This window comes from Gymnoscopelus microlampas (genome assembly GCF_963454915.1).
Source record: "Gymnoscopelus microlampas genome assembly, chromosome: 3".
NCBI lineage: Eukaryota > Metazoa > Chordata > Actinopteri > Myctophiformes > Myctophidae > Gymnoscopelus > Gymnoscopelus microlampas.
The window spans coordinates 46,215,683-46,235,741 of NC_139940.1; the positions used below are offsets into that span (position 1 = coordinate 46,215,683).

Here is a 20,059-nt window from a genome sequence, read left to right on the forward strand (position 1 = left end):
TTAGATTACAACTACTTTAACCCTTATCTTATACTTTGGCTATTCAAAAATAGCAGCTATACAAGCTATGAGCTTGTAGATCTGCAATTTTTTGAAAAATCCTGAAATGATTTGCAAATCTTTGAATATATATATTTTTTAAAGTGAATACGTGTAACTCAAATCTTTGCTTCTGGTGAATCATTCTACAAATGTCTTCTAAATCCTAACAGTATTTTGAAAAAACGTATGTTGCTATAATCAGTGGTTTCTCAAACATTTTCATGTCAAAGACCCCGCAAAAGTATATGTATTTGGCCACGGACCCCCATCTCAAAATATGTTGTTCCAGGGACCCCCCCAGAAGCAAAGATGAGTCCAAAATGTTCGCTTTAAAAAAACAAATATATATTCAAAGATTTGCACACATGTTCATGATTTAAAAAAATATATCAGATCCACAAGCTTATAGCACGGCAGCGCTATGAGCTTGTAGATCTGCTATTTTTGAAAAACCAAAGTATAAAACAATGGTTAAAGTGGTTACAGAGATGCGTTCCCGGTTTTAATGGGTTAAAGCCCTCAGGAGGGCAACCAAAGCCTTTTTTTTCCTCCCGCTAAAGGCTGAAGGAGCCATGATGCACTCAAGGTTGTTTACCTCTCTGCCAAGAGGGCTGTCACGGTGAGAGTGGGCAGCACAATGACATGTTTCTATGGTTACTCGTGGGTTTGAGCTAAAAAACCTATAAATGTGCCCGCACTTCCCGGTAGTACCGATATTACAAACATCAAACTGTCCTCTAGCAGTTCATACTGTTTCTCTCATACTTTTTCAATGTCAAGTCCAGGACCCCCAAAGTAATATAATGTATTTAGGCCACGGCGGACCCCCATCTGAAAATATTTTGTGCCAGGGATATTTATGTGGCATGGGGGGGAAATAGATGATCTACAAGCTCAAAACATGTCACGTTTTGAGCTTGTAAATCTGCCATTTCCACTATTTTTGAATTGTGACGATTATGCAAAAAAAAAATTGAGTGATTATCTCAAATAATTGTAATTAGGCGATTATGTAATAATTGTGACAGGCGGACTCATGGTGGCACATTAATGTAAACATCTGCATACAGACAGACAGTATGGTGCTACCGTTCTAAACATCAAGTAGCCTACATACAGTACCTGCTACTACAGTACATATGCCACCTGTGTATACGTACAGTGTATATATATATATATATATATATATATATATATATATATATATATATACATACACACACACACACACACACACCTATAACTTTTGGATTATTTGTTTTTTTCTTCTCACCTGCTTTTACCACCTGATTCCAGGCGGTCCCCAGCGAAATTAGGAAAAGTTCCCCATTTTATTTTTCGGCTATTCAAAAATAGCCAATCTACAAGCTTACAACACGTAGTGATGGCGACGTGTTGTAGCTTGTAGATCAGCTATTTTTGCCTTTTACAAATGTTGTCAAATTTTGACACATCTTCTCTTATGGGGGTCCCTAAGGCACACGGTCTTTACAAATGGGGGTTGGTGACCAAATACATATACATTTTGGGGTCGTTGACATGAAAATATTTGAGAACCACTGCTAGTAGAAGAAAACAACAGTAAAATAAGAATGGAATGCATTCTACCCAAATCCAAATACATAATGTATGTATGAATGTATGAAATGAATGTAATATCACAGCCATTCTAGCTATAGCTATAACCCTGTTTATACTCCGCAGAAGTATGGTGTTGCTTGCTGAAAAAACTGCTATAGTAACGGTACTACTAAAGTCTGTATCTGGGTATTGTGTAGCTCTGGTCCATAGCGTCAGAAGGGTAACAGGATAGGTGGGCACTAGGGACATCTGGGCACTGGCTATTTTGTCCAAAATGTTTTTTTTTTTAAATAGTAAAGTAAAGTATTCATGATTAGAACATGCTTAAACATCTGACAATTAAGGTCTAATATTTCTACAATTGCAGCAAATTGCTACAAAACCTCTATATCCAGTCATTTTGGGGCATAAACAAGAAGTTGGAAGGGTAAATATAAGTCTAGCTCTGGTCCATAGTGTTAGAAGGAGTTCTATGGACCAGAGCTACTGTAGGTATTGGCCATAGTCTCTCAATCATCAAAATGTCCCGCTTTTCAACATAATAGAAAATGCCACAGTTAAAACAATAATAATAATTGTTGTTTTCAGGGGTTGCATTATAGACGTTTATCAATCATGTTCAGGGGTCATCATCACCATGCTGGCTTGTGGTGGACAATAGCTGTCAAAATTTGCCAAAGACATACAAAATCAGTGGACAATATCACCAGAAACACAAAAAGAGCTAGCCCTGAATGACCATAACAGGTCTGTGACTCTGAGAGTGTACAAATGGAACCAAATGGACGGGTCCATTTGGTTCCATTTGTACACTCTCAGAGTCATGAGGGTCCTTGCAAATAAAATATAAATACTAGTATTACTAGTGGACTCCTAATAATGCGCCATAGTGTCATAGTCAGTGTAATCAGTGTCATATATATTCTGAAGAAAGCCTGGAGACTTGACATTCAGCTTTGAGTATTATGATCAAAATAAGAACATTATAATGGTGTTATTATAATGGTCTAAAATTAGCCACGGACAAGGCCAAGTCTTGTGTTGACATATTGATGACCCCTGATCATGTTCTGTCCATCTCTTTTTTGCTTTATTGTTAAATTATTTGCACTGTTTCTGTAAAGCACTTGTGCTTTATTTTTGCTCTGTAAAACGCACTTTGAGCTGTATTTCATGTCATACAAGGTGCTTGAAAAAAATCAAGTTTATTATTATTATTGTTGTCTGAATAGGCTCTATGCACAGCAGCCATATTATCACTTCCTTCACAGGTGTTACCAATGATACTAATGAAGGCTCTGTTCCATTTAGTGTAGCAGTGGTTTCCACGACCCCCATAACTCAAAGTGTACAAATGGAACGGGTCCATTTGGTTCCATTTGTACACTGTCAGAGTTACACAACTGTAAGGGGCCATTTGGAAGCCCATGAGGGTCCCCGGACCCCAACTTTAGACCCACTGGTGTAACAGAGTGTTTCCAGTGAGTGAGCCAACATGCACAATATCAGTAGCCTGGCGTAGACAGACTATATCACTGCAGAGCACTCGCAGATTCGTCTGGTCCCAGGCTACAATATCAGCACCCTGACTCCGTTTGACCATTAGTATCATTGGTAACACCTGTGAATGTCTTCATAATATGGCTGCTGTGAATAGAACTGCCAATCGGTCGTCACGCGTGCGTGACTGTGCACGAATGGGCGTGCACGAACGTGCGCATTTTATTTAAGAGGGTCCCGGGTTGGGGAAGGTGAAAATAACAGTCACCCTAATGTACAACTATTAAACTAGTACAGATACATAGTCATATCATTCATAACAACATAACACAGACATAATACAGTAGTACTTACACTATTAAGGATGAAGTTTTATGTCCAGGACCCAGTAGTTCTTCTCTATATACATACATTCATAATTACATTCATAATTCCTTCGTAAATCCACACATCCAGCCATGAAATGCGTTCTAAATGACCGGCTTCTCCTCTCACCACTCTGCCATGGGCGCCGCCATGTTGTTTTTGAAAAACAAACCTTTATGGACACAAGTGTCCTTGTCAAAAACAATTCAACGTTCAAACCACGCCCCTGTTTAGACAGAGGAGGAAAAAGTGTGGTGGAAAAAGTACTCACATTTTTCATTTAAGTAAAAGTATCAATACTGCAATGTAGAAATACTCTGTTACAAGAAAAAGTCCGGAATTCTAAATTTACTTGAGTAAAAGTACAAAAGTATTTCAAATATTTTATATTTTGAAAATAGCAGATCTACCAGCTCACATTGCGTTGCATCACCACACATTGTGAGCTGATCAGTGATCAGCTTTAATAATAATCAAAATCTAAGTAACTAAAGTTTTCTAATAATTGTAGTGGAGTAAAAGTACAATAGTTGCCTCTGAGATGTAGTGGAGTAGAAGTAAAAGTACTGAAAACTGGAAATGCTCCAGTAAAGTAAAAAATACGTAAAAACTACTTGAGTAAATGTACTTAGTTACTTTATACCACTGCAAGTGTGTAGCAGTTTGATTTGAACAACTGTAAATGCCGAAAACAAAAGTGTTTTATTAGCTTTTGAAATGTTTTGAAATGTTTAAAGAGAGAAAATATATATATATATTTGTGGAACTCATTTTTGTGACTACGCATTTTTAACACAAATCTTCTATTCTGGGGGTCCCTGGCACAAAACTTTTTCAGATGGGGGTCTGCGGCCAAATATATATCGATCCTCATGTCCTTGACATGAAAAAGTTTGAGAACCTCAACCTCTTGTCTTAAAGTGTCCCTGCTTTAGCTACATGATGTCTTCTGGCATCCCTTTGAAAACATGCAGCCAGTCACACCTGACCTGTCCTGAATGCATGCTGTAGGTCAGCACTCAGCATGTTCTATATTTTGTATTGTTGGTCAGCATGTTCTATATTTTGTATTGTTGGTGGTCAGCAAGTTCTATATTTAGCATTTTGATTCAGCAGCACAGCTGGTATGCACAATCTTTTTATTTTAGATGTCTCTGCTTGTTACCGTAGCAACCCCCTTTTATCTTCCTATGTGGTTGGCCTCTCAGTTGAGCAAATTGTAGGATAATATCTATGTATGAGAGTGTGCCAGTGGTGGAAGAAGCACTCAGATTTGTACTTTGTACTTTTACATTGTGAACAGTTGAAATTTAAATGAGTGCAAGATACACAATTTAGTTTTTTTACGTTAACCACTGCTCTGTATATATATGGATGCTACCATAGCATCCATATTCTGAGGAGAACTGTATAGCCAAAAATAGCAGATCTACAAGCTCGCGCTGAGAAGCGTTGTGAGTTTGTAGATCGGCGATTTTCGGCAAAGAGGTTTGGTGTAGAGGGAAAAAAGAGCAGACCATAAGTTCAGAGTGAAAGTCAAGTTTACTAAGTGTTGACGGTTTAAGTGGTTAAATGTCTGAAAATACACATTAACATGCCACAGTAATGATGCTGTCAAATAAGTCTATGAAGCTATGAAATCTATGAAAAAGGTTAATCTGCAACACGGTTTTATACAAGATGTAGTGGGAGGTCCCTGCTTCAGCTCTCTCTCTCTCTCTCTCTCAGCTAAGGGGTCCTTGGCTAAATGTTGAAGACCCCTGATTTAGTAATGTTCCAGCGAAAATAGTTGAAGGTGCTGTTAACAGCCTATAAAGACTACAAAGACTGTTAACAGCCAGCCTAGAAAGACTGTCACCTTGTCATCTCCCATTGCACTGCCACAGCACAAACACAAAGCACAGAAACAAATCACACCAAACAAACCAAATGACACCACGAGGCAAGAGTTACATTTTTTAAATGATTGTTATTTCTAAAAGGAAAAGGAAAAAGGAACATCATGATTCCACTTGTTGCACCCTGGCTGAATGTATTACATCAGCGGTTCTCTATTTATTATTTATAGCTGTTATATTTTAAAAAGAAAATTCGCATCAAAATTGGTATAACCACTTTAACCCTTATATTTATAACACTTTTGAATAATTTAGAAACATTTAAACAGCATAAATTGTAATCTTTTGTCATGGAGGTCCCTGTCACAACATTCTTTCAGATGGAGGTCTGTGGCCAAATCCATATCAATTTGGGGGTCCTTGACATGAAGATGTTTGAGAGCCAGTGTAAAACACAACAAGGATACAAACAAGGCTGTCATCATCATTACACGTAGCCTACATCACTTCTGCAGCGTGACTCTTTGAGGTAAATTTCCACAGTCAAGTGCTAGATTGTACTGAGACACTGCCTCCACATGAGGAGGAGGATGAGGAGGAGGAGGAGGAGGAGGAGGAGGAGGAGAAATGGAGACTCCTGCAGCCCTCCACAAACACAAGGATACTTAATGCAGTGGCTCTCCGACTTTTTCATGTCAAGGACCCCCCAAAAATATATAGATTTGGCCGTGGACCCCATTTGAAAATATTTTGTGTCAGGGACCCCCAGAAGAGAAGATTTTGTCTTTTTATTCAACATCTTTCAAAAATATAGCAGATGCACTTGTCGATCTGCTGTTTTTAATAGCCAATTAAAGTATATAAAATGTGGATAAAGTTGTTAGAATGATTGTGATGTTATATTAACTAGTTTTGCTGGGGACCCCCCTCATAAGGACCTCTGGGAGGATCCCCGGACCACACTTTGAGAACCACTGCCTTACTTCTGCAAAGTGTGACTTTGATGCCAACTTCCACAGTATCCAGTAAGTGATTACTGATTGTACTACTGAGAGATGGCTTCCATCCCGGAGAGAGAGATCCACACAAGAAGATGAGAAGGAGGAGGAGGAGGAGGATGGCGAGGGTCTAATCAGAGCTCCCCGGAGCTCCCACCTTTGATCTGAGCTCGCACACAGCCATGTTGCCATGTCTGGTTATTATTATAAGCGACTTTGGGCTTGTTTTTTCTGTAAAATTGTAAAATATTGGTAGTTGCGGGTTGCGGTTTTTCTGGGCTTGTTTCTAAACAAGTATAGTTGCTTAGTTTCATGTCAAATAACCCCAAATTAATATGTATTTGTCAGCAGGACCCCGATCAGAAAATAGTTTTGCCAGGGACCCCCCATGCAAGATTTATGTGTTTAAAAAATATTTCACATTTATTAAAAAAACAAAATAATTCAAGATTTGTTTTGAAAAGAGAAAATAGCCTACTAAGTTGCACACTGCGTTGTGAGCTTGTAGATCTGCTATTTACTGAGCACGACACCAGCAACGCAACTAAGTGAGACTTGAGCTGGAGACGACAGTGAGCTCCTTAGTGTGACGTCAGCAGTGTTGTAAAGTAATTAAGTGCATTTACAAGAACAGTTTCGAGGTATTTTTTACTTCCAATTTTCAGTACTTTACTTCTACGCCATTACATCACAGAGGCAAATATTGTACTTTTACTCCACTACAATTAAAAACGTTAGTTACTAGTTACCTCGTAGATTTTGATTATTACAAAACATACATTAACCACTTCAGCCCCATATACATTTTGGCCATTTGAAAATTGCCGATCTACAAGCTCACAATGCGTCGCGATGGGACGCATTGTGAGCTTGCAGATCTGCTATTTCAAAAAGGCTTTCATACAATTTACACATTTGAAAACTTGTGAAATTCTTCATAACGAATACTACCTGCTTTTGGTACTTTAAGTAGGCTACATTTTGATACCAATACTTTGAATTCCTGGCTTTTACCCGTAACAGTATATTTCTACACTGCAGTGTTGATTCTTTTACTGAAGTAAAAAATGTGAATACTTTCTCCACCACTGGACGGCAGTGAGCTAAAACCCGGGGCTCTCTACGGCCCGCCATCCGTCACATGTACATCAGAGTCAAGCGGGCGCCACACCGCCCCAAGGCAACAACAGGATGTGGCTCCTTAGAGGAGGAACGAGGAGAGAGGGGAAATGGCTTTATGACACTATTTAGACCGTTGACTGTGCTCATCCATCCAGACAAAGATCTGTCATCACACAGTGAGCACATATGATATCCCACTGGAGAGCAGCGAGAGCAGATGTGCTACTTTTGCTGTTTTTGAATTTGAATGCTGAAAAGTAACGGTTTTGGAAATATGAGGTTTCCCACCCGCTTGCAGTGATGGAAAAAGTCCTCACATGGTCTACTTAAGTAAAAGTATCATCAATACCCTATTGTAGAAAATAGAAATACAAGCAACACGTTTTGAGCTTGTCGATCTGCTACTTTTGCTGTTTTTGAATTCGAATCCTGAAACGTAACAGTTTTGGACATACTGTATGAGGGACATGTTTTTGCCTAGTAGTGTATATTCTGTCATTAAATGTTTCGATGAATTGAGTACAAAGGACCCCAATGGAAACAAGCCATAGTGCTTTCTTGGGTTTAAAATCCTCTTAACAGACATTGTATTGAACTGTACTTCCCTGTGCTTGTCTTTGCAAACTGTTAATAAAGTATTCAATCAATCAAACATGTACAGAGGAGGGATAGTGAGTATATCGGTAGAAGGATAGGATACTGAGGTTGGAATTGCCAGGCAGGACGCCTAGAGGAAGACCAAAGAGGAGATTAATGGATTTAGTGAAATAGGACATGTGTGAGAGAAGAGGAGGCAGAGGACAGGGTGAGATGGAGGCAGGTGATTCGCTGTGGCGACCCCTGAAGGGAACAGCCGAAAGGAAAAGAAGAAGAAGAGATTTTCACCCGACAGAGTCGATATGTTTATTAGCCACTTTCAACCTGGCAGCCTTATTTTTGGGCATGTAACAGGCATAAAAAAGGGGACGGGCAGATCTACAAGGTCAAAATATGTCGCATCATGTCATGCAAATACCAAATTGGAATTGGAACATTATAAAATTGAAGCTGATAAATGGGTTCTCTCTCGTGAAAATGCATACTGTTTACTAAAGAGCTGGAGAGACAAGGAGAGCCTGTTACTGAACAAACACTCTAGCAATGACCACAATAACAAATATTAAGCTATAACCTTTTAACTACAACAAAAAAAAGTTTAGTTTTATCCAATAAATATCATTTACAATACCTTTGACTTTGAATTAGGTTGAACACTTCAACTTTTACAACCAGTGAGGCCTGACAGACGCTACCTGCAGCTATGTCTTATAGACTATGGATTTTATTAAGTGTATCGACGATTGAGTGGGTTCATCTGGAGGTCACTAATCCTAAAATCAATGTTCATGGATGTGCTTTCATGTTAGGGTTCAATGAGAGGTCTTTGAACACAACCAGATGTAAGACAGAGGGATTCACAGTGGTTACCATGATGGGCCCCAGGGTTTTCATCTGAGATATTTTGAATCTCTAAAAAGAGTTTAAATTAAAACAAGTGGTGGTGACAGGCAAATCGTTCCCCTTGCCCTAGTGTCACTATATTCTGGGGCAAACATTCGGAAAAATAACTTAAGCACTGGCTTTTCGCTTATGCAGTGAGTTGAAGTGTGTCATTTTGTTCTTAGTTTGAAGTCAATTGGATTATTTTTGAGTTATGGCCAGAAAACAATTTAGGCTTCTTTTTTTTTTACCTTTGACCTTGACCCAATTACCCCCAAAGTTCTCAGTAGTCTAGCAACAACTCTGTTCACCCCACTGGACCAATATTTTCCACCGCAATTTCGGGATCATGGAGCTTCTGTTCAGTTTCTGGAAGTTAGAAGTAAACACTAGCAGTGCAAGCAATGGTCTTTTTCAGGCCAAGCAGCAGGCAGGAGTGAAAGCAGCGATATTTTGAAAGAGACGTTGGCTAAGGTCTAAGGAGAGGTATTAGCCTCACGAGCCAACCTCCAGGAGGAACAAATACCTCTGAAATCCCTCGCTAAAGACCATGCACACAAACAGAACCTGTCACAAGACATGGCAAAACCACCGCTTCCAGCGCTGGATGTACACGGCTTCAGTGGCTTGAGACTGAGAAACCGACGGCGATGTTGCCAGGCAGATTCATTGAGCAGATTACTGAGTGGGCCGGGTCTGAAGTTCAGTGGCAGTATGTATTAATTTCATCCTCTCAGAACTTTCTTCGGGATTGGCAGCCAGAAAAAAAGTTTGGACATTGGTTTGACTATTTTATAAGCCCCTTATATGCTTTACATTTTTGACTAAAAAGTCATCTCCTTTGAAAAGCAGCAGCAGCCTCGCTCGCCTCCTTCTTTTCACCCACGTCGCTGCCTCCCAGCAGCTAGCTCCACGTTCCAACATGACAAACAGCCCACGGTAATCTCACCCTCCCTCCCATGCCTCTCTCATCCTGTTTTTTGGAGGACGATTACATTTCACCAGCAACAGAACCCCATGACAAATGAGCACACAGCATTAATGTGTTAGATGGGAAGTGGATGAGGGGAGCGGAGGGTAGGAGGGTGAGGGGGGGGGGTTGCTGCCTCTACGTGTCCAAGGTGACCTTTTGTGGATGGCTACTGTGATTCACATCCAGCCTGTCCGGCGGTATTGAGAAGTGAGCGGTGCTGGTTGGAGGAGGCATTGGCAGCGAGAAGCAATCTCACACCATCTCAGCTTCAAGAGCAACGAGGAGCAGGCTGATAGGTCTCCACAACGCCTGTGACCAGTGCTCAGACGGGATGATAAGTGTGATGTTATTCTCAGGGCCTGTTTCACACCGACAGCCCCTCCAGGCAGTGCACATCTGTCACCGATCTTTACCCATAGAACACAGAAGCTAGGAAAGCGTGGTCCTCGGAACACAGATATGCACCTGGTTGCGTACCCAGGGCTGTGTCAGTCATCAGGACAGGCATCAGGACACGAGGAACGTGTGGGGGGAATTAAGTGAAAGTGCTTTTGGTGGTGCGCCAATAGAGGCCCTTCGACAAGCGATTCCAATTTGGGATGATCGGATGTTGTTGCGCTCATGGCAATTGCAGGCAAACGGTATGGAGTATCAAAACCCTGTTTGACATTGTCACATGACTCATGAGACCATGTATGCCTAATTTGGTCTACCTACAAATGTGTGGCAGGTTGGAGAAACATGATGATGCACTTTTAATCCAAGTCTCTTTGTACTATACCTCTTTATATTAAATTATTTTTCAGTTTAGGTATTGAAGTTAGAGCTTCATTAGAGCTGCAGATCTGATTCAGTTGAACTAGATTTTTATTAATTTTATTGGATGCCTTTCAAGGCTCTGCCATCCTAGCGCTCAAACCCACACAACAACTGTTCTGTTGCATGTAGTTCTCAATCTTGTTTTATCTCATTTTCACGTTGCCCTTTCAATATTTTCTTATCTATGTATATTCATGAAACTTTGTTTAATAATCTGTGTCTGTCCAGACATGTAGTATACTGTATGTAGTGCAAGACTCTAAAGGAATGCAATGAACGTGTTTGGTCACAGTAACCTTGACCTTTGACCTTTGACCACCTACTTATAATCAGTTCATTCTTGAGGAATAATAAAATGTATTATTATTATGGACATACTCAGTTCCATTGGGGGGAGGGATATCCCCCCCACTTTTGGGATGAAGAAAAAAGAAAAAGGAGAAACCTCCGACAATCTGCACTTCATGGAGTACAGAATTAACCGAATTAACCAAATGAATGTAACAAAAACACACAAAAAAAATAACAAACCCGGTACAAAACCACTTCGCGTCCCCTTCGGTTGCAAAATGCTCTCTGCATCCCTGCCCCATTCAACTTCACACTCCATATTAGACTCACTGAAAACACACGTCCCTGCTTTTGGTGACTTACATTGTCCTTCTAATGAATGAGCAGAGCTTCATTTTTCAATTTGTTATTTTGTTATGTTAATATTTTCTGTAATGTAACGTTGCATCAAAGAATCCTGCAACATACACGGAGTAACTAATTGAAAATTGGCATTCATTACAAGGACAATATTTTCAATGAGTCTAACATGGAGTTTGAAGTTCAATGTGCTTATTATATTGGAGGGGTGGGGGGGTTCAAGTGAATATCAAATATCTAACCAGGCAACTTAAAAACTATCTGAGGTGCACACACAAGAGCCTGAGTAGACGTGAAAATACCCATGGGCCATGTTTAAAAGTGAAATACCCCTTTAAAGCCTACTTACTAAGTTAACCGGAATCCTCTACAGCTTAATCTCATCGCTGAATACAACCGATATATTGTACATCAAAGAGCGGCTCAAACAACGGGTTGTGAGCTTCTAGATCGGCTATTTTTGGCCAACGTTCACACCAGAATAGGGACGCTATAGGTTCACGTGGTTAAGCTGACAAAATGAGTATTCTGTGATGGATAGGCTGAATTTCCCCTCTCTACCGTTCCCCCTTCCGCTCCAACCACTACCATCAGCTATTTCCTCTACCTCTCGTCTCCCCAGGGACTCCTGGGTAATTAATGCTACTAATTAACATGCTACCCTTCTGTCCTATGAATCCATCTGCAGTCTCTTAGATCACAGCCTAGAGTCGGGTAAGGATTCTTAAGCACCAGGTCTCGCCCAACAAATCCACTCTTGATCTTGTGGATTTTAGCCTAAACTGTCTTTCTTTCTAAACTGTCTTGTTTTATTTCTACTTATTTTGTTTTTGCTATATTCAAATGTCCTTTCATATTTTCTCGCTGTGTCCTGAATAGGTGTTCAAGGAGATAGGTATCTATATCCTTTTTTCCTCTTTTGTATTCATTCAAATGCCCTTTTATATGTATTTACATTTGCTATAACTCTCCTGTTCTACCCCAGATTTGAACCCGGGTTTTCTGCACAAATGCTGCAATTTGTTAATGTGTTTGTTCACGTAATCAGTAACTAAGTAATAGAGCCTGCCTGCTTGCTCTGGGGAGAAATAGAATTTTTACCTTCAGGTCAAAATTTTGGTCAAACCAGAAACAGGATTGTGTCCAAGGTCGTGTCCAACCTAGACACAGGATCTAATTGTCTCAATAGAAGAGCAGGGAGACCAAATACAACCACCCCAATTGTATAAGTTATATCGTAATAACATACTCTACCATAAAGATTGTATAAGTTATATTATAACATACTCTACCATGCAGATTGTATAGGTCAGGGTTCCCCAAATAGTTTTCCCCAAGGGCCAAATTATGTCTAGTGTACCAAGTCGAGGGCCAGGGGCATTGCCGAAATCGTGCACGCGTGCACATTTTTGAGTTTTCTATTCATTTTTTTTCTCTTTTTTTATCTAGCAAATTTGACACTGTGTTATTTTAGGCCTGGGATTCTTAAATCCTGTGTTGTGGGTCACACAAGGAAAAAATGCACTCTGGAAACAAAAGAAGTTGAGAACCAACCATTTACTTAAAAATATTTGGTTGTTACAGTCTGCTTGAAAAGTAATACAGCAGCCAGTTGTACATACTGAAAATCAAAATAGGTCCAGAATCAACAATTTACCTACAGATGTGTTTGTTACTGTCTGCTTGAACAGTAAAGCGTCTTAAAGCGACCCTGTTCTGGCCATGTCATAATAGCTGAACATTCGGCGAGAATAGCAGATTTGCAACCTCACAAAGAGTCGCGTTGTGATCTTTTAGGTCAGATATTTTCATTAGCCCATTGAAATGGTTCCGTGAGTCGTGACCCCAAAAAAACAGGTCGCGAGCCATTGTTTGGGAACCACTGAGCCAGTGGATCTGCTAAACCAGCGGTCTTCAATGTTTTTCAGCCTGTAGTAGGACCCCTAGCTGAGAGAGAGATGAAGCAGGGACCCCCCACTACATATATAGTATAGAATTGTGTTGCAGATTGAACTTTTTCATAGATTTCATAGGCTTGTTTGACAGCACTATCATCAATGTAGTACAAATGTATGTTTTTTGTTTATTTTTTACACATTAGCTTCTCTATTAATTGGATGTTAATGTGTAATTTCAGACTCTTAAAGTCTCAATACCAAAATTGACCATTGGCTCTGTACTTGGTTTGCTCTTTTTTCCCTTTACACCAAACCTATTTGCTATTTTTGGCTCATGTTCCCCTCACTCCCCCCACACAGACTAAGATTTGGAGGACCCCCTGTAGTAACTCTGAGGACCCCCTAGGGGTCCTGGACCCCCTGTTGAAGACACCTGTGCTAAACGGTATGTCTGCTCAAGTACAGGCGAGTCCGGCCCGGACGGCTGGCATAGCGGTCCGGGCACCAAGGCTGCTAATGCGTGTCGCAGGTTTCAATCCTGATCCCAACGACCTTTGCTGCGTGTCACTCCCCATCTCTCTCTCCCCATTTCCTGTCAGTCTACTGTATACTATCAAATAAAGGCTGAAAAGCCAAAAAAAATCTTTAAAAAAAAAGAAAAAGTATAGGCGAGTCAAAGCCCTTTAATAGGTCCTCATTTTTGTCTTCCAGAGACACAGTTTTGAGAAAATGAATCTTTTATACATTCTCCTTTGGCACAAGAGGCTTTTATCTCCGTCCAATTTGCATTTTTGGCCCTGAGGCAATTTACATTTTTATAGCATAATTAATGAGCAGGAACACCATTTACATTTTTTGGCTCTATTTGCCGGGTACATTGTCTAGACAGTCTAGCCTACCTGGTAGAGAGAAGTTCTCCTTTGGAAATGTGTGAGTGTTTTGTGTGCACGAGTGTGTAGGGCTGCAACAGTTAATGGAACTAATCGATTTAATCGATTATTTAAAATAAATATCGATAATTGATCATTTGATAATCATTTTTATCAAGATAATTTATTAACAGGTTTTTCAAAAAACTCAAAAAATAGCACATGTACGAGGTGGTACATCTGCAATTTTTGAAAAAAACTTGAAAGTGTTAAAAAAAAAATGATACTTTGAATATTTGTTTATTTTTTAACGCAAATCTTCTCTGTGCCTGGGGTCCCTGGCCCCTGGCTGGCACAATACATTTTCAGATGAGGGTCCGTGGCCAAATACATATCATTTACACTTTGATAACTGGGTAGGAGAGGGGGGTGCTTTCAGGTGCAAATCAAGGCCAAAGGTGACCCATGTCGCTCACTTCAAGTTCAACTGTTCTCCAAATCAAACAAACAGAGGCGGTCCTCCAGAGAAAATGAAGCCATTTATAAGCAGCACAAAAGAAGACAATTCATACAAGTATCATTCATATTCTCTGGCAAAAAGATGAAAGGGAATGATTTATCTTTTTTCTGCCAAGTCAAGGACCTGTTTTTTCATTTGAGAATGTACCTTCCCTTCAAGGGGATTGGAAATGGAATACATACTGGGGGTCAGGATAAAAGAGCATGCATTGATAAATAATTGACTATATAAAATCTCTCAATATTATATAGTCAGTTGTTGATTTCAGGATTAAAGAGATGGGAGACACATTGCAGTTTATAATAAGCCTACTTTTGTTATCTACTGTATGACTAAAGATCTCCCCGGTTGATTATGATTATGATATAACTGTTATTAAACAATTTGAGAAACTAAAGGCACACCTTTTAAATGTTCTAGATATGCAAGAAAGAAACAAGACAGTGCAAGAAACCTTAAAGCTTGAAGAAAATGCAATTTTGTCCAATCTGTATGGTATAGAGTATGTTAAGGGACAATTGACGGTCAGCTCAGACATGTTCATGTATACATGCACGGTGATTAGGCACCTCCGCTACGCATTGGTGCCTAATCACCCTGCCGGGATTTATTTCTCAATAATGACCGTCGACCCGCCAATCATCCCGTTTATTACACGGCTACTTAATAAATAAATTAATAAATTGACCCAAAAGTAACAACAAAACGAAGTATTTCGTTGTTTACGGCAATGAAAGTATTCCATAAGTGTTGCACTGGCTGTCCGCCCAGCGAACACGGTCACCTCGGAAAGTGTTGATCAAATAGAATACATTTTCGGTTACTGCATTGTCTATTTCTCACTTCAAATATTTTCAAAAACATTCCTAAGAGCAATGTTTAGTTTTAAACGACATTGTGCGTTTGTTTACATGGCTGCCTGGTTCGAAACAGCGCAAAATCAAGCAGCACAGGTTGATATGAGCAGATGCTCTGAGTCTTTAATTAGACGGTCTGTTATAGAGCTCATCGGTCATTATAAAGAAAAATAACACACCACTGAATTCAGTGATTGACCAATCAGAATCAAGCATTCAACCAAGCCTTGTAATAATACCATATAACTTATACAATTGGGGTGGTTGTATGTCGTCTCCCTGCTTTTCTATTGAGACATTTAGATCGTGTCAAAGGTCATGTCTCACCTTATGTCTCAATTTATCCCCTGGACCGGTAGGCAGGCTCTATAAGCTCAATTGCAAAAATGTCTGCACTTGCACAGGAAACCGGGTTCAAATCCGGGGAAAGAAGAGGGAAGTTACATAGTGCAGCTTTAAAACCTAATTATACTCAGCTGTGCGCAGCGTCACACCAAAATACTTAGTATAACTCAGCCTTTATTTATGTGTGATATTAACAGGCTTGGTAAGCATTGGACTCTGGCCTCTAGGCAATGTTTCTGCCATCAGAAATTATTTTCCCTGAAGCTCAGAGTGATTTGTATGAGTGTGATCCAATTAGCTTAACCTTTTAAAACCGGGAAAGCATCTGTGTAACCGCTTTAACCATTATTTTATACTTTGGCTATTCAAAAATAGCAGATATACAAGCTCAAAGCGCATCACTTCGTACCGCACTATGAGCTTGTAGTGAGCATGTGCAAATCTTTGAATACATTTTTTAAAGCAATCATTTTTTACTAAAATCTGTGCTTCTGGGGGTCCCTAAAACAAAATGTTTTGAGATGGGGGGGGGGGGGGGGGGTCTGCAGCCAAACATATACATTTGGGGGTCCTTTACATGCAAATGTTTGAGAACCACTGCTATTGAAAGTAACATAATTTTTTCAGAAAACTGTTAGAATCGGCCTCAGGTCTTAATGGCTTAAATGGGTAGGACAGGACAACTAGCTCACAGAGGGGAGCAGATTAAGAGCCTCTTGCCAAAACAGAGCAGGTGCATCATAACAATGTGTAAAAACCTTTATTAGAGCTGCAGAAAAAAATGAAATGAACTACAGCTGCGTACCCCGCTGTAATGGTGATCTTACAGCATTTTCTATTTGTAAATGGGTGTTATGCTAAAATCACATGGAAAGGGAACAGCTGGGATTCCTAGTGCCATTTAAGTACGGAGGTAGTGGATTTGTCACGGAGGTAGTGGATGTGTCACAACGGGAGTGGATGTGTCACAGAGGTAGTGGATGTGTCACAGAGGTAGCGGATGTGTCACAGAGGTAGTGGATATGTCACAGCGGGAGTGGATGTGTCACAGAGGTAGTGGATGTTTCACAGAGGTAGTGGATGTGTCACAGAGGGAGTGGATGTGTCACAGAGGTAGTGGATGTTTCACAGAGGTAGTGGATGTGTCACAGAGGGAGTGGATGTGTCACAGAGGTAGTGGATGTTTCACAGAGGTAGTGGATGTGTCACAGAGGGAGTGGATGTGTCACAGAGGTAGTGGATGTGTCACAGAGGTAGTGGATGTGTCACAGAGGTAGTGGATATGTCACAGCGGGAGTGGATGTGTCACAGAGGTAGGGGATGTGTCACAGGTAGTGGATGTGTCACAGAGGTAGTGGATGTGTCACAGGTAGTGGATGTGTCACAGAGGGAGTGGATGTGTCACAGAGGGAGTGGATGTGTCACAGAGGGAGTGGATGTGTCACAGAGGGAGTGGATGTGTCACAGAGGTAGTGGATGTGTCACAGAGGGAGTGGATGTGACACAGAGGTCACCACCAGTTACGTAAATTACCCGGCTGTCATTTGGCCTGTCACAATTATTACATAATCGCCTGACTGCAATTATTTGATATAATTGCAAAATGGCTTAATCATTAAATCAATAGATAAAGTGAAAATGGCTTAATAGCAAACATAGCCAATCTGCAAGGTCACAACGCTCATTGTGAGCTTGTAGATCTGCTATTTTTTTCTATTTTGGACATTGATGAGCAATGGAAGCCGTTACAGAATAAGAACACCATTACGTGGGCACTTTAACATAACGGCCATGCCATGTTGTAAACGTGACATTATTAGCCCCGGACAATTTAATGAAAATTGAACAAGAGCAGCGCACTAGGAGCTCTGAAAATGCTCAAAAGGCATTCTGAGCTGAAGAATTCATTAAAGACCAAATCCACGAGGGAGCAACTAACCTGATTACATACCCTGAAGGCAATTGTGCGTCCATAGCTGCTGTGCCTGCGTGAGCAGAGCTACATGTACATGACCTCGCTGTGGAAATGTACAACCATCTAAAGGTTGTGTCATTTCTGTCAAATGGTTTGTAACATTGGTGGGCAACTTTGATGATAGAGAGGGCCACTATATTTCCACACTCACTCCAGAGGTCCACATTGCATATACTGGCGGGCCATCTATGTCACACAAAAGTTCCAAAAATAGCCGATCTACAAGCTCAAAACGCATCACAGTGCGACGCGTTTTGAGCTTGTAGATCTGCTATTTTTGCTATTTTGAAATTGGAATCCATGGAATCCATTTTTGATTTTACTTCAAATGCGTTTAGTTATACTTATGTTAACTTTATGAACTTAAATACAAAAACATTGGACATAAAAAATAGATTTTTAATACTAGTCATTAAGCTACTAATATAGAAGTAATTAAAGCGGGTCATGTTTGCATGTTTGGAATTGTAACAGATGAACTTAATTAAGTGAAGGTGGGGGCCGCATGTGGCCCCGGCCCCCCGGGCCTCAGTTGCCCATGTATGGTTTGTAACAATAATGAGCAGCTGAAGGGTAATCAGTGACTCTGAAACTGAGAGCTCTGAAACTGAATTGACATGCAGTGCAAATCAGTGGTGGAAAGTAACTACTGTAAGTACATTGGAGTATGGGGTATTTCAAAATGTGTATAGTTTTATTTTTACTCCACTACATCTCAGGGCTTATGTGAGCACCCCAGACAGTTCTTAAGTTGCTTGATTCATTAGTTACCCATTGTAACTTCAAACTCCATTTTAATCATGTTAGATTCATTGAAAATACTCGGCCTCGGTTCTGGTGACTGATATTGTCATAAAGTGTGAGGGGGCCGTATTTTTTTCAATTGCTTCTTTCATTGATTTTATTTCATTTCATTTCATAATTTTAATTTCTTAATTTTCCAAAGAAATTAGAAAAAAACTAATGAAAAAAGTAATTGAAAAAACACGGCCCCTCACGCATTAGATTAGAAGGACAATATCAGTCACAAGGACATGTGTTTACAATTAATCTAACATGGTTAAAATGGTGTTTGAAGTTACAATGGGTTTAGGTTTACTGTATATAGGAAGGGGCGTGTCTGATCAAATGAATATCAAATATCTAAAATACTGGATCAAGCAACTTCAAAACTGTCTGGGGTTTTCACAAAAAACAGAGTAGAGGTTAAAATGAGCAAACATGTTTGAAAGTGAAATATCCCTTTAAGCCCTGCAGTTATTATGAAAATAGCCTACAAGCTCACAATGCAGCATCAGGATGCAAGTGTTGTTAGCTTGTAGATCTTCTATTTTCACTATTATTTTATTGATTACATTTTTACCTAGAAAATCTTTGCAATACAACAATGCAATTGATAAAGGTACTTTGTAATTTGCTTTTGAATTATTAGAAGCATTTACGTTTGAAAAGGCCTACTTAAGTATTTTTCAAAGCAAGTACTCCTACTGTAGCTACTTTCACTCAAGTTCACATTTTTTATTGAGCAACTTTCACTTCTAGTGGAGTAATAATATCTGACCAGGAGCATCTATACTTTGTCTCAAGTAGGCCTACAGGGGTTGACTGAGTCCTTTGTCTTCCACTGACTGGACCTTTAGATCTGCTATTTTTGTATTCATAATTTGATTATAGTGGAGTAAAAGGTAGGCTACAACCTTTGATGTATAGAAGACAGAGTATTAAGAAATGGCAACATTCAAATAAAGTAAAATACCTTGAAATGGTATAGGCTACTTAAGTCTACAGTAGCTACTTGGGCGAATGTACTTAGTTGCTTTACACCAGTGCTGCGCACAGGAACGGGGTAGGCTACTGTTGTGTCCCCGTGCAGAGCAGATAAGAGCAGAGCATAGATAGAGCGTTTAATAGTAATAGCTCTGCCAGGCGCACTGCTCTGCTCATAGATCCAACATTACACTGCCGTGCGAGGTCTACAACTTTAGTAAAAAATAACACACATATTTTGTTACTCACCAAAACAAAGGTTGTTTTGTGTTGTTGAAAGTCTATTCTCCAGGGTGGGAAGCCTCTCAGCACCCCATCTTCTCTGTATAATACACTTTTTGGGCAGAAAATAAAATATGTCCGCCAGACAGATATTATTGTATTTACTCTACTGCGCCCTCTACAGATCTGGTCAATGGTCATTTATATAGACCAGATCTGTAGAGGGCGCAGTGGAGT

General features: G+C 40.0%; 1 protein-coding gene across 1 annotated transcript in view; it reads right to left on the bottom strand.

The window, feature by feature from the left end:
• The window catches only part of lars2 (leucyl-tRNA synthetase 2, mitochondrial), a 90,899-nt gene extending 87,267 nt beyond the window's left edge, over positions 1-3,632 (bottom strand). The window contains exon 1 of the mRNA XM_084053774.1: positions 3,478-3,632. The gene's annotated coding sequence lies outside the window, so the exon portion shown is untranslated. The remainder of the gene's footprint in view (positions 1-3,477) is intronic.
• Between the last annotated feature and the right edge of the window lie 16,427 nt (positions 3,633-20,059).